This window comes from Zalophus californianus, chromosome 6, assembly GCF_009762305.2.
Source record: "Zalophus californianus isolate mZalCal1 chromosome 6, mZalCal1.pri.v2, whole genome shotgun sequence".
In the NCBI taxonomy this organism is placed as follows: domain Eukaryota; kingdom Metazoa; phylum Chordata; class Mammalia; order Carnivora; family Otariidae; genus Zalophus; species Zalophus californianus.
In genome coordinates, this window is record NC_045600.1 from 9,743,353 (window position 1) to 9,770,669 (window position 27,317).

At 48.7% G+C, this 27,317-nt stretch overlaps 1 long non-coding RNA gene across 1 annotated transcript in view; it reads right to left on the reverse strand.

Moving 5' to 3' along the window:
* Positions 1–783: 783 nt before the first annotated feature.
* The window catches only part of LOC113909808, a 37,483-nt gene continuing 10,949 nt past the window's right edge, over positions 784–27,317 (reverse strand). Inside the window, exon 4 of the long non-coding RNA XR_003515827.1 lies at positions 784–835. This is a non-coding gene — a long non-coding RNA (uncharacterized LOC113909808). The remainder of the gene's footprint in view (positions 836–27,317) is intronic.

Genomic DNA, 27,317 nt, shown 5'->3' on the forward strand with positions numbered 1-27,317 from the left:
AATGCACGCTCCACATGATCGTGCTGTTCCTCAAACAGCTAATGGGGAAAAGGTTGGCCAGTGGCAGAATATCGCTGTGGACCACACAGTACCATGGGCAGAGAGCAGGTTTGCTCCATGTCAGCAGGGAGGACCAAAGAGAGTGGATTTCAGGTGAATAGGTTAAATACAGCAAGCCCCAGGCATCCGTCCATCTGTCCGTCCGTCTGTCCATCCATCCGTCCGTCCGTCCATCTATCCATCCATCCATCCATCCATCCAACTAAAACTTTCAGACTCCACTGCACAACAAAGGCCTCAAAACCAGTTCAGAACTGATCCCAATTAAGCCACAGCCTCTACACCCCCACATCGACCAGTCACTGGATGCAGATACCCTTGGGAAGCGAGTATGAGCCTGAATGAGGACTCTCAGCACAGAGAGAGACTCAGCTGAGAGCCACTGGCAGCCCACGCTCCCTGCAGGGTGGGCAAAGGTGGCGGGGGACGCAGGTTGTCGTTCTGCAGGGACATCTGGGTGGCACAGCACAGGCCCCACCAAGCCCTGCTTTTCTGTTCTCCATTCCATGAGTTTTTCACAGTCTACACCCCCCTCCATGAGAATGTGAGCTCCCCTTTCCTGTTTTGTTCACTGCTGTGTCTGCAGAGCCTAGACCGGGGCCCGGCGCAGAGTTCCACACCCTGCAAGTAGCCCCTGAATGAAAGGAAGGGATAGACACAGCAGCCAATGCTGCTGAGTGCTTACCATGCGTCGGGTACCGTGCAGAATGCTTTGCAGGAAGTGTCACGTTCAATCTACAGGACAACCCAAGAGGTGGGTACTGTCATTCTTGTTCTACGGAGTTAAGAAATAGGGCTTGAAGAAGCCAAGTCATTTGCCCCCTGCCACACTGAGAATAGGGGGTTCAATCCAGATTTCAAGGATTCTGAAGGGTGGCCGTTGGCTCCGGAGACTTTCTCTAGTTTACGACGTGCCATCCCTCAGGGCAGGTCCAGAGAGAGTGGTGGCTGCTGGGAGTTCAGGGAGGACTGGGGACCAGAGGGGCCCTTTCAGGGTCCCACTCGGGGTAGTATGGGAGGTTCCACCAGGATGCATGCAGGACTCAGCTCCTGGCGGGGAGGGGCCCGTAGCCCCCCACGCGGCTCTCCACAGCACCTGCATGCCGGCAATCCCCAGTCCCCGCGTCCAGCCCAGGACTCTTGCCGACCTCCAGACCCTCATGCTCTCACCGTGTGTCTCTCAGGGATCGACCTCACATGGCTGAACCAGACGCCATCAAACTGCTCCACTACCAGCCTTCCCATCTCACCGAGTGGCACCCGTTAGCCACGCAGTGCATGGTCACATACCTGCGGTTACCTTTACTTGCTCTCTTCCCTCCATCCCCTACATCCTTCAGCAAGACCTACAACTCTGCCTCCAAATGAAATCCCAAATCTGCCCACTTTACTCCATTTCCACAGCTGGCTCCTAGCTGACCCGCCAGCAGCTTTCATCTGGACCACTGCGAGAGCCTCCTGACTGGTTTTCTTTCATCCTCTCCACCCATGCCCTGTCTTCGCAAGTGCCAAAAGCCATCCTGTCAAGAACTAGGAAGGGGCTGAGATCTCACTGGGTTGAAAGCTGACAAATCAGGCTGGTCTCACGGACGCTGACAGGAGACATGAGACTCTTGGGTCAGAGACAACAGACTTCATCACTCACAACAAGAGCAGTGGGAAGTACCGGCAGGCTCACTGATGGTCCCTTAGCCCCGATTCCCACAAGGGTGACATGGATGGGCCTAGATGAATGCCTGTACATGCTATGGGTTTTCATTAATGGAGAGAAACTCTGAGCTTTTATAGCAGGCAGGAAACAAATCTGTTCTCTGTCAGGAAGGGGACATTACTACATGTCTCAAGCTTGCTCTCTGCAAACACAACCCCGAGAAATGGCTCAAGTAAAGAGTGACCAGAGCCTTGCATCCATGGCATACCCAATAAGATGAATGCCCATTGACCTAGAACAAAGTTCAGACTATCTCACATGGCTTTCAAGGCCCAGAGTGATCTGGCTCCTGCCTGCTCCTTCTGACCTCACCTCCCAATCCCACTGCCCTCATTCACTCTGCTTGGCCACAAAGGCCTCCTCAGGGCCTTTGTACTTGCTCCACTCCCATCTCTTCACACAGTGGCTCCTTTTCGTCCTTTGGATATCGCCTCCTTGAGGAGGCCTTCCCTGACCACTCCAGCTAACACTGCACCCTGCCTTCGTCATTGCATCATACAGACCCTCTTCTTTTCAAACGCCGTCACACTCTGAAATGACCCTTCCCTGTAATTGTGCTTCCTCTACTTGTATGTCACCTCAGGAGGGCAAGGACCTCGTGTGTCTTATTCCCCACCGTATCCCCAGAGCTCAGGACAGGGTCTAGATGCTAAAATATATATTTGGGGAATCTATAAATGCAAGGCAGGAAGAATCCCCAGCTCAGGAGGCTGGAGGCTCTGAGAGTGGCCCCAAGGGTGGGAAATGCCAACCGAGATGCTTCTCAGTGCTTCGGAAACATAAAACTCGGCATGACTCAACTTAATACCAGGGTGCAAGCACTGTGTGACTCAACGTTATGCTTTAAACACGAGGCTTCTCTTTGTAGCAGCCTTAGAGAACATTAGTGGGGACACCGCGGCATGATTGTAGGGGAAGCCAAGTGGTGGAAAGTGGCCAAGTGATGGAAAGTCTTCAAAAAGTTTATGTATAGAGATCTGTTGTTTACAAAAAACAACTAATACTCTCATAATGATGTATTTGCCCCTCTTGTAGAGGCATTAAGAGCTTGAACTCTGGACTCAAATGAACTTGGGTTCAAGTCCTGGCCCTGCCTGCCCCCATCCCCACTGGTCTGAGTAAAGGGAGGAAAGCTTTTAGCTAACAGCACTGTCTGGGAGGTGAAGAAGGGGACAGATTTTGGTGGGAAGATGACAACGGAGCTTTCAGATACAGAGACTGCAAGGATGATGGATCTCCCCAAGGACATTGCGCGGGAGGCAACTATGAGTTCAGGGCCAAGATAATAAGGGACCAACCAGGCTGAAGGCAATGGCGGCTCAGGTCATCAGGATGGCAAGGTGCCCAGAAAAACAATCCTCGACTGCTCAGAGTGCCCCCGGATGGAGATAGAAGATAACCCAGTGCCAGAAAAGAGGACCGAGAAGAAATATTACAAGAAGTTAAAGACAGAGAGGTAGAGTCTTCTCTGAAGATGACAGAGGAACCAAGGGACAAGGGCTGATTGGCAAGGGGCAGGGGTAGTATTGGTCAGCAGTGTCTATGCTGGAGACACCAGAAAGGATGAGGCTGCTCATTACCCGAGAGAGCGTGGGCAAGTCCCCTAACCTCTCTGAGCCTTTGTAAGTGATAACTGTTATCAGCAGTAATGGTAAGAGCAAGAAGAAAAATAAACCCTGAGGATAGTAAATCCCTTCCCCTGGACCTGGTTGGGGAGGTGGTTGGGACTCTTCTAACTCAGCTAACTCAGCTACTGTCCTTCTCAACCGACAGAGAATGTCTAAGAATTAGCTACAAAATGGCGGCTGGGTTTCCACTGGGCAGTGGGGCAGGTGGGTGGACTTTGTTGCAAGCTGGATTCAAGGTCAGGGAGATAACATAGGCAGCTGTTTCTTCGGGGCTGGCTGGCAATACACAAGGGAAGTCCAAGTAGATCTTGTGTTTGTCTATTTGCCAAACACGGCTTGATTCCCTACTAGGCGCCAGGCTTGTGCCAGGCATTCAGGATAAAAGATAAATGAACCCCAGTGACAGCATTTGGCAGAAAGAGCAAGCCAGGGGCGCCTGGATGAGTCAGTCAGTTCAGCATCTGACTCTTGGTTTCTGCTCAAATCATGATCTCAGAGTTGTGAGACTAAGCCTTGTGTCAGGCTCTGCGCTTAGCGCAGACTCCGCTTGAGATTCTTTCCCTCTCCCCCTGTCCCTCCCCCTGCTCACATTCTCTCTCTCTCTCTGTAAAATAAATAAAATCTTGGAAGGAAGGAAGGAAGGAAGGAAGGAAGGAAGGAAGGAAGGAAGGAAGGAAGGATGGAGGTAGGGAGGGAGGGAGGGGCAGGTCAGCCATACGCTCACATACAAGAGCCCACGGCCTACAATGGCAGTGAGAGTACCCTTTCCAGCTGGCCTCACGGGGCGCGTGCAGGAAGTGGAGCATGGAGGCCTCTTGAGAACACAGTCACCTTTGGGGACAGACTACATCTTTCCTCCTAGAGATCATACCTGGTGCCCCCAACCAAAGTAAGGGGTCCAGAGGAGCCAGGCAAGGCTCCCCAAGGATTATGGACTGTGGCTCATCACCCTACCTACTCCCTTTTGCCATGGAGGCCTGATTGGTGGGGTGTGGAGGCCTCATGAATCCATATAAATCTGTCCCTCCCTCCAGCCTCCCCGTGTCTGTCTTGGGTTCCCAACATCAGTGACCTCCATTCGGTCAGGAGAACATACAATTCATAGACCAACAAATGCAGAGGGCAGCCGTGCACCTTTGTTACCTCCTCCACTGTGAGCGTTTGTCAACTTCCAAGGGCTGGGGAATGCTGGAAGCTGCGGCATGGACCGTCACCTCCACGGCAAGCCCGTCTTCCTTCAGCCGGCCCTGGGACTTAGGGCAGAGCTAATGGGCTGGCTGTATGGCTGGCAACTTAGCAACATCTGTGCAGCTTGGCCCAGAATGTGGAAGTGGCTGGCTGGGAGCCACAATGGTGAAACTGGGATGCGACCAGAGCTCAGATCTCCCAGTGACCTGAGCAAAATGCTGCCCGAGAGAATGTTCACGCTGTGCTGACATTGCCTCTGAAAAATCACTGATTTTTCAAAAGCCAGTCCTGGAGACACCCCACATCCCTACTCAGTTAGAATATCTGAGGTTGGGGGGGCGCCTGGGTGGCTCAGTCGTTAGGCGTCTGCCTTCGGCTCAGGTCATGATCTCAGGGTCCTTGGATTGAGCCCCGCATCGGGCTCTGCTCAGTGGGGAGCCTGCTTCTCCCTCTCCCCTGCTCATGTGCTCTCTCTCTCACTTAAATAAATAAAATCTTTAAAAAAAATTAAAAAAAAAAAAAGAATATCTGAGATGGGGACAGGGCCAATCTGAATTTTGAAACCCCAAACTGCCCCTGGTGGCGATTCGTTTGATGAGGCCAGTGTGGGCCTTTCTGCTCTATTTGAAGCCCACGGGCTGGAGCTTTCCCACCCTTCTCGGTGCCCACGAGGCTGACCCATGTGGAGCCCCTCACCCAGGCTCCTTGTCCTTTGGCTTCCTGCTGGGTCTGGCCAGGGGTGGGGTGGGGGATGCTGTTGACTGCGCATGCTCACGCCCTGCTGGGTGGCCTCTGGTCAAGGCCACCGCAGGCCCCTCTTGAGCCACTCCCTGCCCTGTCCCTTCAGAGCTGGCTGTAGTAACAGCTCCCCTCCGTTGCTAGCCTTGCCCACCCCTCTGCCCTCCACCCCCTCCTTCTGTTGTCTTCAGTGAAACCCGCTGTGGATGCCACCCAGTTCCACACAGCCGTCAATCTCTGTCGAAGTGTGGTCTATCTCCACCTCCAGCCTCGGGAGAAGGTTCTGGAATCTGCTGGCCAAAGGAGGGCAGAGGACGGTCACCCCACTGGGCTGAGAAGGTCAGAGGAGGTGACTCCTGAGCTGGACTCCTGGGATGGAGACCAGGCAGACGGCTGGTGTTACACCAGACAGAGGGCCTGAGGCTCGAGGCGGACTCCTGGGGTCCAAGAGAGCCAGGCAGGAGGAGGAAAGACCCAGTGGCAACTGAGAAGGGGGGAGAGGGCGTGAGAAGGGGTCCCCAGGATGACTTCATTCCCAAACCGCTGTGGGGCAAGCTCTGGCCGCCCCCCAGGTAGGGAGTGCGTGCCTACAAGTGGAAAATGATGCTGAAGAAGGCCTTTGGAGGAACCAGAGGAGGCACGGCGGTTCACAGCCGCGCGACCTTGCACGAGCCTTGGTCCCCTTAGCCAGGACCCTGGGTGACAGTCCTGCCTGACCCCCTCCTGGACGCTCTGGGAATGGGAAAGCGCTTTGCAAACTATGACGTGCCGGGCCCAAGGGAACAATGATGACCATTATTTAAGCAAAAGAAACAAATGGGTTTGTCGGCCCTACCGGAAATGAAGGGCCCCTCAGCACCCCGAGCTTCCTCCAGGCCGTGGACGCCCCTGATCGAATAAGCACAGCTCCAACTGCTCCCCAGACGGACGCCTGCTGACGTCTCCAACAGCCCCACGGTCCCGGGGCGGTTGCACTGTCGTTCGGGAGCCGAAGCGGGAGGTGCTGAAAATCTATTCTCAGGCTCTCTGATGAGGTGCTGACAGCTCTGGTTTTAGCCAATTAAACACCATTTTCATGCACATACATCAGTCCCAGAAATGGGGCTATTGGTTTCAGGACGACGTCCCCTCGGGCTGTCCTCCTTTGCATTTAGGTTCCATCCGCTGCTCAGAGGCAATTGGCTGTGCAGGTACCGGGTCTCTGTCTGTGCTGACTGCTGGGGTGCACGGACACGTCCTCACCCCAGAGAGTCAGCGTCTTGTGGGGGAGACCAAGATCCATGGCTGCCCCTCTGGCGGGTATCGAGCGCATCCTCTCCAGTGCAAGAGACGCAACGCTCGCCACGCAGGTTCCCGAGCTCGGGGAGCTCCCATTCGAGTGTGTCAAAGCCAACAAGCCAAACCCGATGGTGAACACCACATGCCAAGAGCCCAGAAGGAGGGCGTGAGAAGAGCCGCGGAGATGAAAGATGTAAACGTGGCAAACCCTATTGTTGATCCTGATAGGAGGTGTGTGCGCGCGCGCATGCGCGCGCGCGCACATGGGGGTGGGGGAGGGGTTATATCAACTGGAAGGCTCGGTTTAGCAAGGTTAGATCCTCTGATACTGTGCTGAAGAATACTGTAGCTCTGGTACCTGGGTTCCCTGCACTGGGCACCAGGCGCCGGGCACAGGCAGCTCTCCGGGGCTGGTCCTGAAGGCAGCCCGGCCAGACGAGCTCACTACACCACGGCTCGAACGCCTCAGTCGCTATGTAAGCAAATCAAAACCTAAGCCGCAGTCAGGGCACTTGAATCCTCAAAAATGAAACTCAGGACCAACCAATGATAGTCAACGAGGCCTTCCCAAGTAAGGCAACTGCTTACACTCTAATCAATCAAATAATGGCTTTGCTTTGCTTTGCTTCACCTCTTCTCTATAAAATCCTTGTCCTAGCTCCTGTTGATGGAGAGTCCTAATCATCTTTTGGGGGGACTGCTCGGTTCCAATCAACGTATGCTCACATAAACTCTTGAAAACTGTGAAGTGCCTCAGCTTACATTTAACGGAGCTCAGAATCGATATTCACGTCCGCCGGCGGCTGTCGGCTCGGACACTACGGTCATTCTGGCCTGAGGAATTCTCTGTGGTGGGCGCCCCTACCCGCCAGGAGCATACCGCACCCTATCCCCCGGTTGTGACGACCAAAAGTGGCCTCAGATGTTGCGAATGTCTCCTGAGTGCAAAATCTCCCCCGGTACATGCAAATGCTCTGCACCTGTCCTCCAGAAATTCACTTTGGGGACGACTTTAGGGGCGTGCACCCCACATAGAAGATTTTAGAGCTAGAAGCCTACAGTAGTCTCCTTGCGATGCCTTAACAAACACATTGTTCCACAAATAATGGGAGAGAAACATATTGTGTCCCAGCTGTAGAAACGGGACGTCTGAAATGAGATGTCGGCAGAGCCCTGCTTCCTCTGAGCCTCTAGCAGGGGATCCTTCCTGGCCTCTCCCAGCTTCTGGTGGGAGGTGGTGGTCTGCACTCCTTGGCTTATGGACACATCTCCTCCAATCTCTTCCTCTGTCTCCATGTGGCCTTCTCCCCTGCGTGTGTCTCTGTGTCTCTTCTCTTCTTGCAAGGACACCAGTCATATTGGATTGGGGGCCATCCTGCTCTACTCTGACCTCATCCTAACTAACTGCACCTGCAGCAACCCCATTTCCAAATAAAGCTGCATCCTGAGGCCCCAGGGAGGACATGAATTGGGGGCGGTGGGGACACTATTTAACTCACTATGAGACCTTGGAGAGACAGTGGAGTCTAGCCTCATCTTCGCAGAGGGGGAACTGAGGCCTGAGAGATTGGGTTACTTCTTCTAGATCCCTGCGTCAGAGGGAGGGCAGAGCTAGGAGCCGTGTCACCACACCACACACGGCCTCCAAGGGCATGCGGCACAGCTGGGACCAAAGTCCCATCCACGGGAGTCCACCGCTAGCCCACCGCCCAGGTCCCGGGGCCCCAGCCATGCACCTGCACCTCCGGACCTGAGGGGGCCTCCTGGGACAGCCTCTGCACGTCCCCTCCGGTTCGGCCCCCCAAGAAATCTCTTCTTCCTACGGCCAGTCAGACCCCATCACCAAAGGAGACAAGCCTTGGTGGTTAATTTTTTCCCCCCTTCAAAAAAATAAATTCATAAATGGCCTTTGGCAAGCTGTTTACTACCCGGCTTTAATGGCCTGTTTATTACCTTGAGCCTGTGTCTGTTAACACGCCCCTTGCATTTTCCCTCATTAACTGTCAATTTGGAGGCCAGTTTTGGCATAAACCATGCCTCGACCTAAATGGCTGCGGACAGTTGATTTTATGACCGCGCCTTGTCTTGGAAACGCGGGGCCTGTCGTCAGGGGAGGGCTGCGCGGAGGGCTCCAGCGCCAGACAGCCGGCCCTGGGCTGCCGGGCAGGGGGGGGTGAGTAGGCGGGGCTCGGGGGCCCGATTCACGGGGCCACGGGGCCCTTCTTCCGGCAGCGGAAGGACCGAGGCATATTTGGAAGGGAGTGTCACTTCAGAGAGGGACCGTAAAGAATCTCTGATCTGGAAAAACTGCACAGGAAGGCCCGCAGGAAAATACCTCTTTGGGAAACAATCCCGAACAAATCCGTGCATTGACTCCGAGCCTGATCTTCTCAGGCTCCCCATGCCTTTGTCCCTATCTGTTCTGTGTCCTCCCTGCCAGAAGTAGAAGATTTGGGATGAGGAGAGCTGCCTCTATGGCCCAAGAGCTCCCGTTCAAGGAGGACAGAGATGGACGCAGCCACAGGTCACGACGAGCCACGAGCCAGGTGAGCACAGGGAATTTCGGTCTGGGGGCGCTGAGCAGAGGCCCGGCCGTGAACTCAGGGCTGGTCGGAATGGCTCTGCCGAGAGGCTGGTGGGAGCCTCGGAAGGATGGGATACGTTCATCGCAAGCAAAGAGAAATAGATTCTAGAGTGTCGGGATGGGGCAGAATCATTTATCACACTGAAAACCCTCCACAAGTGGAAAATAAAGTCTAGATAGTGAGGCAAGGGTCACAACCCTTTACCTGCTTCCCAGTATCTCCTGCTGTGCACCCCCTGTCGCGCCCTGGGTTCCAGCCACACCAGCCAGAGTGGGTTCAGCAGGACCCCCAGAATTCACGTCCACCCGGAACCTCAGAGTGTGACTTCGTTAGAAATAGTGTCTTTGCAGATGTAATTAGTTAGGTTAAGTTCATAGTATACTGTGTCCGAAATCCATTACCTGGTGTCCTTACTGGGCGGGGAGAGGACGCACAGACACATAAGGAAGGAGGTCATGTGACCACAGACGCGGAGATAGGAGTGATGAAGCGACAAGCCAGGGAAAGCCAAGGATCCCAGCAGCCACGAGAGGCTGAGAAGCAGAGAAGGATCCTCCCCTAGAGCCTCCAAGAGAGCAGGGCCCTGCTGACACCTTGGTTTCAGACCTCCAGCCTCCAGAACTGACTATGTGTCTGTTGGAAGCCCCCCCTTCTTTAGGGCAGCCCTGGGAGAGCAGTACACCCCCTTTCTCCCCTTAGACAGCTCCAGCCCTATAGGACTCTGTCGCCCAACGTCCTTCTAAACTTCTTTATTGCCCAGAGGCCTGGCCAAGGGTTCTGGGTGAAGAATGCAAGCTGAACACACACTTCCAATTTCACTCCCTTAAAAAAAAAAAAATCCCACTCAGTTACAGTCAAGGGATTTTTAAAGAAACTAGCTCGCCAGGGACGGGAGGGAAGGAGAAGACAACCATGAAGTTTGGGTCTCCCTGCCTTCATCTGGCTGCCTGTCCCCATCCTGGGGCCTCAAGGGCAGTTTGGTGAGGGCGTCATCCCCGAAATCCCCGCCATCAAGATCCTGGCGTGGGGCACCTGCCTTGCTTCCTACTTGTTCTTGACCATGAGCAGATGGATCCCTGCTCTCCTGGCAGGGTCCAGGGTCAGCAGAGTACCTCATTTACCCCTGGAAGGGTTCTGGTTTGATCTGCTCTGGAGCTTGTGAGCAGAAAAGGGCAACCACTGGCTGACCGGGTATCTGGGGGTACATGGTACCCCTCCAGATGCCCTGAGGGGATGTCCTCACCCGACTTTCCTCCCAGGGAGCTCGCAGGGAAACTGAGTCGAGCTTGTCCCAGAGATGGTGCTCAGCACTCAACCCGCAACCAGGCCTGCACTGCTTTTCAAAACGAAACAGAATTAAAAACAAAACAAAACAAAACACATTTATTTTGATGGAGAGAGAGAGACAGCGAGGGAGGGAACACAAGCAGGGGGAGCGGGAGAGGGAGAAGCAGGCTTCCCGCAGAGCAGGGACCCCGATGTGGGGCTCGATCCCAGGACCTCGGGACCATGACCTGAGCCAAAGACAGATGCTTGATGACTGAGGCGCCCAGGTGCCCCATGTCTCAGAATTTTTTTCCTGAAAGTCTGTTGAAATGTCACCTTCTCCTAGAAGCTCTCCTTACCCTTCTCTAACCACGCAAGTCACACCTCCTGTGTTGGGGTTACAAACTCCTACACCTATGGGGACCAGGCAAGTGACAAAGTGACATTCCCCCACTGAGGCTGGCAGGAAGGACCCACACATGCCAGCTAGAAAGAAGTGGTAATTAGTCACCCACGGGAATTTGGGCCCATGGCTACCAGATCTAGCTTTTTAAGACAAGCTGGAATATTCAGACTTTTGTGCAAAATCTGATTCCCCCCCCTCCCCCGACCTCCATGGGCTATAAGGGGTCTGTGTGTTGCCGAAGCTCTGCCCCCGCCTGTCGTTAATCTAGTCACACGATCTCCAAGCAGCTGTGGGGTCCTCCGTTAAAGGGGCTCATCTGTGATCTGGATGATCCTGATATAGCAGTGACTCTGTGCCAGGCACGGCTCTAAATGCTTTACTAAGCTCTTCGGGCATTTTTATCTGACTCCTTGCAAAAATGTTCTGAAGCGGGGGGCTGGCCCCATTTTACACGTGAGAACAGCTGAGTCTGGGAGCATTGCCTAAAGTTCCAAAGCTGGTAGGCAGTAAAGGCTTGAGCCGGGAATGTCGGCCCAGGGGCACGTTCCCCAGCCGCTGCACCGAGTGACAGTCAAGCACTGTGCCAAGCTGACTGGCGGATCTACAGAAAATGCACGATTCTTATTCCAACAAGCCTGTGACCTTGGGCAAGATACACAGCTTCTCTCTGGCTTCAGTTTTCACATCTGTAAAATGGGCTTAAGGACAGTGCCTGGGTCCTTGGAATGGAATGAGCGAGAATTAAACCAGAAAAAGTAGGCAGTGTATTTAGCTCCTGGGCACAGTGCTGGCCAAATTACAGCAAGTTTCGTGACTATGATTATTTATTTTATTGATGTTCACTGTGTCATGCCCATAGCCTGATTCCAAAAGGGTCCCTTCTGTCTGTAGCAGCTATAATGGCTGGGCGCATTGGGATGCATTCATTTGCATCCCTATCTGGGGTTTGGAAATCAATATATGCAGGGAGACTGCAGGTTAAATGTTGATGGAAAGAAGAAAAGGAAAAACTGGGGAGAAAGGGAGAAGCAAAGAGAGGAAGGAGGAAATCCCAGCAGATGTGTTGTTGGGTCTCCCAAGGCAGAAACCTGCAGAACGTGGTCAAATTCCCACCATGTGCCAAGTCTTGTCACATCCTGGGGGGGGGGGAGGGGGGCCGTGCATTATCACCCACTTTTACAGGAGAAGAGCCCGAAGCTTAGTGTTCCCACGTTGCCCTGGGCGTTAGCGCTCCTGTGTCTGGCCATCTCGCCTGCTGGGACTGCTGGCTGTGTGTAAAAGCTTCAGGCAAGGGGTTCATCTGCTGCTTCTCATCCTGTGTCCTTGAGGACTTGGAGCTCGCAGTTAGGACCAAGCCACATCACTACATCACCCAGAAGGGACCGCACCCACCATTGATAAAATTGTCCTTTGTTTTCAAAGTCCTTTGCCTTTATGTTAATCCTATTATTTAATTATTCTAAAGACAATCATAAAAGGAGAATTTTCATTTTCTTATTTATCAAATAGTTTGCTTATCTCATGTAATCCCCTCAGCAACGCTGTCCTCACCTGACTCTCTTCCTCAGTCCTGTTACCTGTGGCCTCTGGGGAATTTGAGCTCGCTGTCCGCTCCCCTCCCCCACCCCCCTTCAAATCATTCCTCCAAGCTGCAGTGACCCATTTCTCTGAGTAAAAGCACTCTTGAGTAAAATACATATGTTTAGCTTTCTCCTAGCAAAAAACTCTGAGACCACCAAAAAGCAAAAGAGGTAGCCCTGTTTATACCTCGGGGGCATGGGAGGATCCTTCTTTAATATCGCAATTGTTTATAGAAGGTTGTTTTTTTCTCATTGGATTATAGGAATTGTTTATGTATGGTGGATACTAATCCTTTTTCTGTTAAAGTGTTACCATTATCTTCCCTTTTGTGGTTTGTTTGCTGAAGGGGAGTTTGAACAACAGTTCCCGATTCACTGAAGTCCTATTTGCCAATCTTTTCTATGACTGTCCTTTTTGAGTCTTATTTAGAAAATTCTTTCTTGGAGGCCATAAGAATATCCTCTAATGCGTTTTTCCAGAAGTTTTAAAACTGTGCTTTCCCTATTTACATATTTAATTTGTCTGAATCTAGTTTTTTTGTAAGTGAAGGCTCAGGAGAAGACCCGTTTTTGGTTTTCTGCCCTCTGGCTACAAGTGGTCCTAGCATCTTCGATAGACCCATTGTTCATCTCTCTGGTAGCCAGATGCTGCTGCATGCAGTCCTAGATGAGGTTCCCAAATGTGCTTGGGTTTGTTTGTGAGCTTTTTATTCTGCTTCACTGGTCATTTTCTCTGTGCCAATAACACTGCCATAATCCACATAGCTCTACGCTAAATCTCAACATCTTCTGGGCAACTCGCCCCACTTCATGCTTCTCCAGAAATGTCTTGGCTATTCTTGGGTCTTTGTTCTTCCATATACATTTTAGAATCAGCTTGTTCAGTTCCTTGAAAAATCCATTTGGGATTTTGACTGGCAGTGTATAAAGCCTATGGCTCGATGTGGGGATACTTGAGACCTCCAACATACTGTCTTCCTAGCCATGAATTGAAAATATTTCCCCATTTACTTGTGACCTTTTAAATGATTTTCTCTAACAGTACATACTTTTCTCTATAAAGGTCTTCCACATTTAAAAAATGATCCTCAGATGCTTTGTACCTTCTTTGTTGTCATTGCCATTATAAATGGAATCATTTTTTTAAATTACATTTTCTTTTTGTGTTATTGTTTGTTGTTGGTGTCTAGAAATGCAATTAATTTTTTCATTATTGATTTTATATCTAGGTACTTTGCTAAACTCTTACTAATCTTAATTTGTAGATTCTTTTGTATCTCCTATGTAAATAATGCTATCATCTGTGACTAATGACAGGGTTTTTTGTTTTGTCTTTCCAATCATAACATCTATTATATCTTTTACTTTTTCTTTTCTTTTTTTTTAAGATTTTTTTATTTATTTGAGAGAGAGAATGAGATAGAACATGAAAGGGGGGAGGGTCAGAGGGAGAAGTAGACTCCCCGCTGAGCAGGGAGCCCGATGTGGGACTCGATCCCGGGACTCCAGGATCATGACCTGAGCCCAAGGCAGTCGCTTAACCACAAGAGCCACCCAGGCGCCCTATTATATCTTTTTCTCGCCTTGTTGCACTGGCTGGGGCCTTGGATGCAATAGTGGTGATAGAACGCATTCTTGTCTTATCTCTAATTTCTAAGGAAAAGATTGTAATTTACCACCATTAAGACTGATGATTTTGGTAGGTAAACCTCATCCAGGAAGATCTTTTCCATTTCTAGGCTGGTAAATGTTTCTTGTTTAACCGACTGATTACAAATGGGTAATAAGTTTTCCAAATTCTTATTTCTACACACATGGGACAGTTAATTTACTTCAGTCTAACTGAGTGCATATTGAATTGCTGGGATTAAACCAATTTAGCTCTCGGGCACTATCTTTTTTATTGCCAGATTCCGTTTGGTAATGTTGTAGATGAGACTTTTGCATTCATGTTAATAAATGAGATTGATCTGTAATAGTTCTTTCTCACACTGTCCCTAACTAGTGGGTTTTGATATCGAGATTATATTACCATCATGGAAGGAGTTAGGCACTTTTTATTATTCTCTGGAAGATTTCCTGTAAGATTGGAATGAGTTTGAAAGTTTAGTTGAACTCCCCTATTTAAAAAAAAAAAAATCTGGGACCTGTCATTTTTTCTCATAAGAAGATAATTAACCTATTGTTCATTTTATAAATGGTTTTAAGAAATTTGGGGCTTTTTAATTCTCTATGAATCAATTTTGGAGTTACATTTTTCTAAGAATTCAAATTTTTGGCATAAAGATTTTTATAGTATTCTACTAAATCTTAGTTGTGGCTATAATTTTGATCCATTTACATTCCTTTCATTGTTATATGTGCATGCTTTCATTTTTTTATTTTTTATTTTTTTGATAGAGAGACACAGCCAGAGAGGGAACACAAGCAGGGGCAGTGGAAGAGGGAGAAGCAGGCTTCCCGCTGAGCAGGGAGCCTGATACCGGACTCGATGCCAGGACCCTGGGATCATGACCTGAGCCGAAGGCAGACACCCAACGACTGAGCCACCCAGGTGCCCCTATGCTTTCATTTTTTTTAAATCAGTCTACCAGAAGTAGCCTATTTTATTAATCTTTATTAATCTCTTCAAAGAACCAACATTTAGCCTTGTTGATCTGCTTTCTTGGATCTTTTTTTATTTCTATTTCATTAATTTCTGTTCTTTATTGTCTCCTTTCTGCTTTCTTTGAGGGTAGTCTATCTTTCTCTTTAATGCATACATTTTCAGCTTCTCTTTGTTCTAATATAATATTTAAGGTTACAGATCTCCACTCAAAGTATCACTTTTGTTGCACACTGACAAGTAATCATTTTGGTATCATACAATTCTCATTTTAAAATTCACCAAAAAAAAATTCACATTATTACTCTCTTATTCATGAAGGTTTTTTTGGTTTATTTTATTTTATTTATTTTAGAGAGAGACAGCACATAGGCAGCAGGGGCAGGGAGCGAGGAAGGGGCATAGAGAGAGACTCTTATGGAGGCTCCACACCCCGCACAGAGCCAGACATGGGGCTTGATCTCACGACCCTGAGAGATTATGAGCTGAGTGGAAATCAAGAGTCAGACACTTAACCGACTGAGCCGCCCAGGTGCCCCTATTCATGAGTTATTTTGAAGTGTGCTTTTACATTTCCAAACATAGAAAGATTACTAAAATTTGTCTTTGCATTATCTGTATCTACTTTTTAAATTCCATCATGATCAGAGATTGTGTGGTATCTGTATGACACTGATTGTCTTAAACATAATGACCAATGTTTTGTGGCTTAATAAAGTCTACACATTTCAACCATGGTTTCTGACCACGATGTGATTAAATTAGAAATAAAAACCAGGGGCGCCTGGGTGGCTCAGTTGTTAAGCGTTTGCCTCCAACTCAGGTCATGATCCCAAGGTCCTGGGATGGAGCCCCACATCGGGCTCCCTGCTCAGCGGGAAGCCTGCCTCCCCCTCTCCCACTCCCCCTGCTTCCCCCTCTCCCACTCCCCCTGCTTGTGTTCCCTTTGTCGCTTGCTATCTCTCTCTCTGTCAAATAAATAAAATCTTTAAAAAGAAAGAAAAGAAAGAAAAAGAAAGAAAGAAAGAAAGAAAGAAAGAAAGAAAGAAAGAAAGAAAGAAAAAGAAAGAAAGAAAGGAGAAAGAAAAACCAGTGCTATGACATTGTAAAACACAGATGAAAGTTTCTATATATCCTTGAGAAGAATGACCATAATTTAATTATCAGAGGAGCTATATGTCCTCTAAGTCACAGCCGGGCAATTGTAATTCAAATCTTCTGTCTTTCCTAATTTTTTTGTCTGTTTGAGTTATCAGTAACTAATAAAGGTGTGCTGAAATCCTCAACTGTTATGGTAGATTTGTCCATTTCTCCCTGTAGTCATTTTCCATTTTTGTTTTATATTTTTGAGGCTTTATAAAATGGATACAAGTTTACAATGTCACATCTTACAGGTGAATTGAACTTCTTTATCATTACATATTGACCTTCTTTAACATTGCATTTTTTTCTTAAAAATAAGTTAGTTTCTGGGCGCCTGGGTGGTGGCTCAGTCAGTTAAGTGTCCAACTTTTTTTTTTTAAGATTTTTTATTTATTTATTTGAGAGAGAGAGAGAATGAGAGATAGAGAGCACGAGAGGGAAGAGGGTCAGAAGGAGAAGCAGACTCCCTGCTGAGCAGGGAGCCCCGATGTGGGACTCGATCCCGGGACTCCAGGATCATGACCTGAGCCGAAGGCAGTCGCTTAACCAACTGAGCCACCCAGGCGCCCAGTGTCCAACTCTTGATGTCGGCTCAGGTCATGATCTCAGAGTCCTGGGATGAAGACCCATTTCAGGCTCCATGCTCAGCGCAGAGTCTGTTTGGGATTCTCTCTCCCTCTCCCTCTGCCCCTCCCCCTACTCGTGCTCTCTTTCTCTAAAATAAATAAATAAAAATCTTAAAAAAATCACTTAGTTTCTCATTGGTAGTGCTGATATAGGTCTTTGACCTTAGGACAACCCTGCCTTATAGTTATTACTCAGTTTACTTGCTTACTATTTACCATTCCTTGCTTTGGCTTCAGGTCCCTGATATTTATTTATTTATTTACTTATTTACTTAGTTTCTTGCTTACCTATTTATCATGGCCTTAAGTGTGCCCTTATTTCCAATGAGCTCATCAATATATTAAAATATGTTTGCTGTCATTTTGCCTGGCTCTAATTGAGATAAGAGAGTCCTTCAGACAGAATACCATGATGCTAAACTGGCACACTTTGCAGTCCTCATGATAGTTTCTGAAAGTACAAGTTACGGGCCCAAAAAGATAAGCCCGGAGCCGTGGGCACCAAGGAGTACCGACCAGGTGAGCTTGTCGTATGTGCCCACATACACCTATGAGTATTTTCCAGAATGGCTGTGGGTAAACTATGTGTTGAAGGAAATATATACATTCCTTCTGTCATCTGTGTTTCTGAAATCATAGGGGTTTTTTTAAATCCTTTTTAAAAATTTTTAAAGATTTTATTTATCTGGGAGAGAGAGCAAGAATGCACACGAGCAAGGGGGAGGGGCGGAGGGAGAGGAAAAGCAGACTCCGTGCTGAGCAGAGAGCCCGCCGGGCTCAATCCCAGGACCCCAGGATCGTGAGCTGAGCTGAAGGCAGATGCTTAACCAACTGAGCCACCCAGGCGCCCCTGAAATCATAGGTTTTTAAAATTACATCATATTTTGGTCAATGAATATTCGCTATGTATGAAACGACAAGGGTGTGAGAACCATAAAGATTTTAGGGATCGTCACATCCATTACATGTAAACAGTGCTTCTCTCTATGTGTTGGGCCTGGGGGGGGGGGTGATATATATTGGCTTCTATCGATTTTCTCTGTTTCTTGAGCTTCTGCTGTAGGCCTGTACTGGTTTCATGATTATAGGGAAACAGTTGTTTTACGAAGGGGTTTTCATACCTCAAAGAGTTGGAAACCACTACTTTGAATGGCGATTGAGAGCATTAGAGCAAGAAAAGCAGATCCGAAGGTGGATGGCTGGGGTCAGGCCTGGGATGGGAATAAGAAAGTGGGCCAGGGGGGTTTCGAGTGGCCAGACAGCGAAGGTCAGATAAAATGGGAGTGAATGCTAGTTGGCTCCAGCCCGTTTTTGCCCTGTAAAAATTCAGGCCTGATATTTGCCAGATCTTTTGGTTAAGTGAAAATAGATATCTAGGTATCTAAATCTGTTATTTGAAATCCTTGCAGAGTTTTAAATGCTGGCAAGTAATTTTTTAAAAAATGTTTAAACACGGTGCAGTTCAAATCAACCATCTGTGTAGATTAGATATGGCTCCTGGGTGGCCCCTTTATATCCTGGGTTAGGATCTGAGCTCCTTATCTCTTTCACCTCCACATGCAAACTCCACAGTCACTAAGATCAAGTCCAGCCCTGAAATATTTCTGAAATAGGACCGTACCAATTTCCTCCTTTAGTTCAGATTATGGGCAGCCTCTCCGTCCATCCTAGTTTCAGTCACATTGGAAGAGTCACCAAGTTTGTATATCCATCCATCCATCCATCTGTCCGTCCATCTATCAATCCATCCGTCTGTCCACCCATCCATGTATTCATTCAGACAACAGCTATCTTTTGGACATTTCCTAGATATCAGGCACGGCCGCAAATGGTGGAGAGAGAGAACAGGGAACAAGACTAAGGCCTACCCTTAAGGAGCATGTCACATTCAAGGGGAGGAAATAGACAATTACAAGCAAATGATCTGATTTCAGGCAAGGGAGGTGCTATCTACAGCCAGGATAACGAGTTGGCTTGTGTGGGAAGAGGAGGTGAGGGGACAACAGTGCTAGAAAGGCCTTTGCAGCTGGTGTCTGAGGAAGACCTGCTTGCTGATCAAGGGCAGCTGTGCAAACATGGAGCGTGAACTTAGCTTCTAGGTAACAGACAGATAGCAGCAAGTGCAAAGGCCGGAGACAAGAATGGGATGATCTCGATTTGCTGGGGGAAATCTGCTAATCCTCTTCCGGAGTCCCTACACAATGCAGCCCTCCTCTCTGACTCCACTGTCAAGCGCTTTGTCCATGTTATCTGCTAACTGAGGCTGTGGGCCAAGGCCATTCTCCACTGGTCCATCCCACAGGGCTGGTTTCCAGGGAAAGGACAGAGCTGTGGTTCTGGTTCTTCCACCCCCAGCTGAGACCCAGGGCAAGTTCCTGGTCTTGACAATCCTTTCTGATCTTCAGTGGCTATCTTCCGCTAAGAGGGGCTCACCTCCGCCAAAGGGCCTCCTTGCCGATCCTACCGAGCAGAACCATTAGCTCCTTTCTAATGCCATTTGATAAAAGTCCAAACTCCGTTACCACCTTTGTCCAGCCCTCCGGCTCCAACCACTCCCCATCTTCCCAACCCCGCCCGGTCAGCCCAGTCCCCAGACTCCCCAGGCCCGTCCCTGATATTTGACCTTAACACGTGTGGTTTGTTCTCTTAGAACAAACACCATGTGCCCTTTACTTCTAGCACCCTTCCTGGTCACTTGGTCCATATGAAGGCCCTGAGGCTTTGTATTTCCCAATTGCCTCACCGTGGGCCTCGTTCCATTTCCCTGCCTCTTCCCCAAGTCTCATCTGTCTCCCATGGGCCTTTTCCTGCCCCCACAACTGCAAGCTCCCTGCCTGGCTCACCCTCAGGCTCCTCTGCCCACGTTCCACGATCTTTTCTAACCGCTACCTCCTCCTACAATTCTAGACCATTCGGTGCAGCAAATGCTTGTAGGGTGAACAGTTAGTTGTTGAATAAAGTCCCTGGGCTGATCAGGGCACTCCGAATGGTCCGCCTTTGAGCTATGAGTCGCACAATTGACAGATGATCTCTTCTTCCCACATCTTCTATGTGCATTTATCATGAGCACGGCATTGCTGGCATTGGTCTTAATCTATACTCGCTCAGGGTTTGTTCAGTATGAGCAGAATGCTTGCACGGAGGGCTCACTACCTGCCCAGTGCCCCACCTGGAATGCAACTGCCCCTCACTGTTGTACAGGTAAAATGAATGAATGAACAGCATAAATGAATGAGTGAACACTCCCTAAAGCACTTTACACAGGTCATTAACTTTAATTTTTTTTTTAAGATCTTATTTATTTACTTATTTGACAGAGAGAGCAAGCAAAAGCAGGGGAAGTGGCAGGCAGAGGGAGAAGCAGACTGCCCGCTAAGCAGGGAGCCCGACATGGGGCTCAATCCCAGGGCCCTGGGATCATGACCTGAGCAGAAGGTAGATGCTTAACCGACTGAGCCACCAGGTGCCCCCATTAACTTTATCTTTAAAAACAACCTAAGAGATAGGTTCCCTCGTCAAATCCCATCCTACTGTCTAGGATAAACATTAAGGCTGAAGGTGATTAAATGCTTTGCCTGAAGTTCACAAAGCTAGTAAGTGGTAGGGCTGGGATTCGAACCCAGCACTGTCTCGTTTCATAGCCTAATCCCTGTGCCGTTCCAACGTGGTGGCTGTGAGCCACAGGTGGCTACCGAGGACCTGTCCAACTGTGGCTAGTCCAAATCTAGATGTGCTGTAAAGATAAAATACATTCCAGATTTCTAAGATGTAGTGTGAGAAAAAGAATGAAAACTATCTCATTAATGCTTTTTACATTAAAAATTTGCTGAAATGAAGGTATTTTGGATACATTGGGTTAAATGAAAAATATCAAAATTAATCTCACCTGTTTCTTTTTACTTTTTAATGCAGCTACTAGACAAATGGAAATTGCACTGTCGCTCGCGTTATGTTTTTGTTGGACGGCACCGGGCTAAGCGTTCAGCTGATGTGTTCTAGCGATTCAAATGCCTTCATCTTTAACATCGCCAATAATGTACTCACGGGACTATCGGCCTAAGGCTTGGTTCTTTGTCCCCCTGGTTCTCTCTTCCACCCCTGGGATGTTCAGCCTCAACGTACCTCAAACCCCAGTGCTGTTGCCTTGCTTTTTAGCTGAATATTGTGGACAGTATTTACTCTGGAGATGCCTCCTACATGGGGGGTTGGTTCTAAAGTCAGAACATGAGGCAAACATTGTTCTAGGCAAAATTATCCATAAAAAGCCCTCAAAGTGGGCATGCGGTAGCGTGTCCCTGGTTCGGTGCATGGGGATATGTATGCACAGACTCGGTAATATACAGTAGAATAAGAGTACACAGCAAAACCTTAGTTTACAGGATATTCCCACGTATTCTTATTATTTTGATGAACCATTTGTAAGCTGCAGATATTGTGACCTTTTACTCTTGAATGTTTAAGCGTATATTCTTTTTTTTTTAAGACCTATTATCTTTATTTATTTATTTTTTAGAGAATGAGAGAGGGAGAGGACAGGGGGAGGGGCAGAGGGAGAAGGAGAGAGAAAATCTTAAGTAGGCTCCATGTCCAGCGCTGAGCCCTACACAGAGCTCGATCCCAGGACCCTGAGATCATGACCTGAGCTGAAGGCAGATGCTTAACCAACTGAGCCACCCAGGCACCCCGATCTTCTCCTTTTTAATTATTAAGAAATCTCTGGTCTCCTTTTGTAGTCGATAAGCAATCTGTAGCATGAGGCTTTGAGTGTGTACAAGCATCACGTCTCCCAACAATTTCACCCAGAGGTTTTTAGCACCCATCAGTGATTTTTGCCCGGAACGAATTTTTATTAGGAGAGCTGCAAATCATCTTTAAAGATGTAAAAGAGAGATGGAGCAGGGGGAGGGAACGCAGGTGAAGGGTTGACTTTGCTTCAGATAAAGGCCTGGAAGATGTTACTCCATTGTATGCAGAATTTTTAATCTGCAAAGCTTGGTTTGGGAGGAAGGGACAAGGGTAACCAAGATATGGTCCCTGCCACCAGAGCAGCTCATGATCAGATGGGGGAGACAAAGCAGACAGAGCACAGAGGACACGTGCACGTGTGCACACACAGACACACACGCATGTGTTAAAGGAGTGGCGGGAAAATGCCAAGTGAGAGCTTCAAGGGGAGCCCAGCAGCCTGGATGGCCCGCTGGAGCCTGAGGTTTGCCCAGCCCACAGGCGCCGTGTAGGGGAAGAGTCCTCCATCCCCAGTGTGATGGGTTGATGGGTCCCTCCCAAATTCATCGGTTGAAATCCTAACCCTCAGTACCTCAGAACATGACTTTATTTTGAGATAAGGTCTTTACAGAAAAAATCAAGTTAAAATGAGGTCATTAGGGTAGGCCTTAATCCAATATGGCCTTTGTCCTTATAAAAGGGAGAAATACACACAGAAGGAAGATGATGTGAAGACACAGGGAGAACATCATTGACAATTCAAGGAACTCCCGTGCTTCCAGAAACCTGGAGGGAGGCCCAGAACAGATTCTCCCTCAAGGTCCTCAGAAGGGACCGACCCTGCCAACCCCTTGACCTTGGATTTCCAGCCTCCAGACCCTGGGACAATACATTCCTGTTGGTGAAGTCGTCCAGGGTGTGGCACTTTGTTACGGTGTCGTGACCCTGTGTTCATGGGCTGCAAAACATAGGGGCAAGAGCCCAGGGGGGAGGCAGAGACTTGGGGTCATGGCCAGGTTCTACCACTTCACAGCTGCTTGAGCTCAGGACGATCTTGTTTCTCCCTAGTCTCGTTTCCTCATTTGTCAGTAGAGGGGAGTGACCCTGGGACAACTTGAAACTGCTGAAGATGGCGGGGGGGGGGGGCTTGCATTCCACTGTGGTCATCTTGACTGGCCAGCATTACGTCATCCAGCTTTGCTGACTACAGGACTCCTTCATGGGAATCCTCTCACCTGAGTTCCGCTGGGCATGGCCACATTTTGACTCCCTTTCACACTCAAGGCCAGCTCATAGGGGGTAGAACTAGACAACACAATCCAGTCGCCCAAAATGTCCCGGTGCTGCCTCAGTGAAGGACGAAGTTCGCTTATCTGTCTGCGACTGAACATGACCCACTGTGCACCAGGCATTACAGGCCTCACCTGGGTCACTGTCGTGGCCTAGACGGTGTCCCTGGAACCCAGGACATTACAGGAGCCTTCCTGGTTTCCCCAGCCCACTGTGGAAGTGATCGCTCAATTTCTTAGCTCTATAATTGCTTCTCTCAGGGGCTCTGGTTGCCTTCCATTGACCACCGTTGTAAGCAAGGGGAGGAGGTTAAGGAGCAAAGTGTAAAGGGTCTCGCCCTAGAGCCACCCTGTCTGAATCCTGACTTGGCTCTGTACTAGCTGTGTGACCTTGGGCAGTTTCCTCAGCCTCTCTGAGCCTCAGACTTAGCTTGTGTAATAATGACGTGCTTCTAGGCGGGTGGTAAGGATTGGCTAGGGCTTGGCATATAAGAATCATTCAATGAACGTCAGCTGTTTTTGTTAGCGCTTCATCTCTCAGCGTGTTTTCTCCCTCCCACTTGTCATTAGGAGCCAGGATTTTGGTGTAAGAAAAAAAAAAAAAAAAAAGACTGAGATCTGAGTTTTAAAAGGTTAAATATAGCCTGACTTAGAGTTAGAAGAATCAGTACAAACTCATGATATAGTTTATCCTTTAAAAAATTAGCTCATATTTTTTAACTCTGTTAACTCTAGATCCACTGAAAAGGCCCAGAAGCAGTATCTCAAGAGTGTAAATGAACATCCCCAGCATCCAGACTATGGTCTCTAAATACCGTTTCTCCCTTCAAGAAACCAGGGAGGGTTGATTCCGGTTCTTGGGCAGGAAATGAATGAGAGAATCCTGGAAAATCTTGTCATATAAGAAAGCAGGGCAGCCAGGAAAGACTACTGAGGCACGTCAGCTTAGGACTCAGCCTGTGAAGCATCCAACTCTTGATTTTAGCTCAGGTCACACTCTCAGGGTTGTGAGATTGAGCCCCACCTTGGGGGCTCTGCATTCAGTGTGTCAGCTCGGAGTCAGCTTGAGATTCTCTCTCTCCCTCTGCCCTCCTTCACCTTGTGTGTTCTCGCTCTCCCAAATAATAAATCTTTAAAGAAAATTGTCTTTAAAGATGCCTCAGGGTATTATAAAAAAATGACCTTGAATAAGCTCCTTAAACTCTCGGTGCCTCGGTTTAACCCATACATCGGGATAATACTATCACCTACCTCTGAGGGCTATTACGGGGATAAATGAGAATGTAAATGCACAGCCTCTGGAGAATGCCTCACTCATCGTTAAGTGCTCAACAAATGGCAGCTTTTACAGACATCGTGGTTCCTATCAGATCCCTAGGCACTGCGCAGGGGAGCGGGGCCGCATAGGGATGGGGCTGTGGGGAAGACCAGGGAGGAACTGGCTAGAAGGATACCAATCTAGTGAACAGAAAATACCATACAACACCTGCTATCGTCATGATGGGACCCTAGAGCGCAGGGGACAGGGGCATGGCAACTCCTCTGAGCTGAGTGGTGAGCAGAGGACAGCGGCTCAATAATAGCAACCATACAGCGCACTGCTGCTAACCGAAGGGGCCCTGCAACGTAAGATGCATCATTATTTTATAAATGCTCTGCCCATTGATGCCATCAGGTATTTAGGTCGAACCCTAACATTGGATGCGTTGAAGTGTGGATAACAAAATAAGCGTATCTCAGAATTGGCAAAATACAGTAAATGCCAAGCACGTCATCTGAGTTAACTCTGCAGAAACCCTGGGAGATGCATGGTCAATAAGATCCATTCATTCTCATCCTGGGGTTCATGCGGCTCCCAGGGGTGGCCCCTAACTCTGATTTCACTCCAGACCTACACCAGATCCCTAAGTCAAACCTCTAACCCTACCGTAAAAGTAGCCCTATCCTTAACTCTAACACCAACACCGTTAGCAGCCCTAACTCTGTGTCCGCTCTAGTAGGTCTGTTTTTCTTCTTCTGGCCCGGTCGTCAGTCTGTCTGCGTCCTCTGCCCTCCAGGCGCAGGTGGGTACCCCAGCGCTGCCACAGCCCATTTCTGGAGAGGAAGACAGCTGGGGGAATCTGGCCATGTCCCACACCTGCGGTCAGACCCACTTCTTCTAAACACTCCACATTGTCCCCTGCTGCCAAGGGAAAGGGTAGGGCAGTGATTCTCAGACCTGGAGTCCCCTGGGGCGGTTTACAAAGTGCTACCACACCCCTTTCTCAACTGGTCTCGGTGGATTGGGAAGCAGAATGGTGGAGAAGGTGGCCAGGCCGCTCTCCACCAGGTGCCTGGTTCAAATCCTGGTTTCACCTGCCCACCGTATCTCCTCATTAACCTGACCTTAGCACCTGCTAAGCACCATGTCAAAGTCACATGCACATCTGTGCAGACATACCCACTTAGCACCTTCATTCTGATGTGATGAGAGCTTTAGCCCAACGTAGCCATAGAGAAATTCCTATTCTCTATCAGTCTCTCATGTGCACATGAAGGAAAGTGAGAGCCAGGTAAATTGTTTTCCTCTAATAAGAGTCCAACTTCTGTGAATTATGTGTTTCCACATAGCATAGCATCACCCTCTGGGCCACCATGCCTGTGAAAGCGACCCCTAATTGGCTCCTTTATTCCTCATAACAGCCTATGTGGACAGGACGACTACTAGCCCCACTTTATGGATGCAAAAACTGAGGATCAGGGAGGTTCAAAAACTCCGAGCAAGCTAACACAGAAAGCCCATGCTGGAGATTTCCATTCTCGGCATCCGCTCTTTGCCTCGCCGTGGGCTGAATGCAAAGAGTGCAGGCTTGGGGGAGGGGGGGGGATGTGGGTTTGTCTAATACTTCTGCTTTCTTACAATCTGTAAGATCATTTAATCTTCCAGGATCCCATTTCCTCATGTGCAAATGAGGATAATAATGCAAGTTAAAAGGCCTTTAAAGTATATTAGAGATAAGGAAGTACTATCAAAATCTCCTTTATCTTTCCCCTTGAAGAGGATTGAGGTGAATTTTCTGAGTCACATTGAGTATCCGTACGCTGCCTTGAGTCTGAAAGGTGTTTAAAGTCTTGGAAAAATGCAGAAAGGCTCCCCAGGCTCCCATTTAGTGCCCAGCCTCGGTGAGGGTACAGGAGTCTTGCTGCCCCTCCTGTCCGGGCCAGAATGCTTCCACTGGCTGAACCCCTTCTGTGCACCAGGTACTCATCTGTCCAACAACACCCCGAGAGTAGTCCTAACAGGTAATCTTACTCGGATGAATCCTGAGGCTCTGACACCCTGACACCTTGCCCTGGCCCCCTTGTGACCTGGCTAGGAGTTGGTGAAATCAGGCTTTGAGCTCAGGTCTGAGTATGGTGGTCGGTCCAAAGCATCCGGACATCACACTTACAGTCCCCGATTGTCAAATGAAGATCAAGCAGGCTCGTTACAAAAAGCCTGAGTAGGATCTGTGGCTATAGGCCCATCAAAATCCAACTTGGCATCTCCAACGGAGTTATGAGTCTCTGTGACTCCGTGTAACTCAGACATTTGTGCTCTGTCTGTTGTAACACATACTGTGACAATAATTTCCTGTCCTGTTCACTGCACCCTCCTAGCTAAGATCACCTGCTTTATTTCTCCTTAGCCATGGCTCTTTATTGCAGGCAATGTCTTTGAGTGTAAGGGACTTACCATGAGGTCAGGGACTTTTTCATGTTCATCTTTCTTCCCCAGCACGTAGCCCCCAGTGGCCCGCACACAGAAAGCAATCGATAAATAGCTGTTGAATGAGTGCACTGTGAATATGAACTTGAAAGATCAAAATATTAATTTCATGCTATAAAATAGCAATTCCTTTGTTATTTTAATTCCTTATAAACGATTTTCAGCTCCGTTTCACAAACATCCACTGAGCACCTACAACAGGCCAGGCACAAAAATGATTATAATTTTAATGATGCTCACTTGCTCTCCTTGTTTCTCAAGAATTAAGGGGTACCTATGGCAAAGATTGGGGTCCCCATCGCAGAATGAGAAGTGACTTACACACATGAGGGGCAAGTTTGGGGACTAGAATCCAGTCTTAAGACTTTAAAACCATAATGTGTCCATTTAGGACTCCCCTCCTGTTCACGCCCCCAGCCATGGTCCAGGAACCCAGGGGAGCAAGTCATTAGCGAGGGGGACTCATTTCCAAGGATGCTGTTTGCCTGTGATGAGGTGTTAGTTGAGGAAATGAGGAGGGGGGGAGTCGCTTATCCCATTATTTGTTTGACCTTGGTGCTGTTTCCTTGGAACACGGCCTGTGCGGAGGAGGAAAGGAGTTTCAGATTTTGTAGATACTGGGTTTGGATTCATGCTTAGTTTTAATTTCACAAGTAAAACACGGATGCTGTGTCTTTGTACAAAAGCAAAACATTAACAATAAGACTCCAGTCCTCTTTAAGCATCTACTCCAATCCCAGA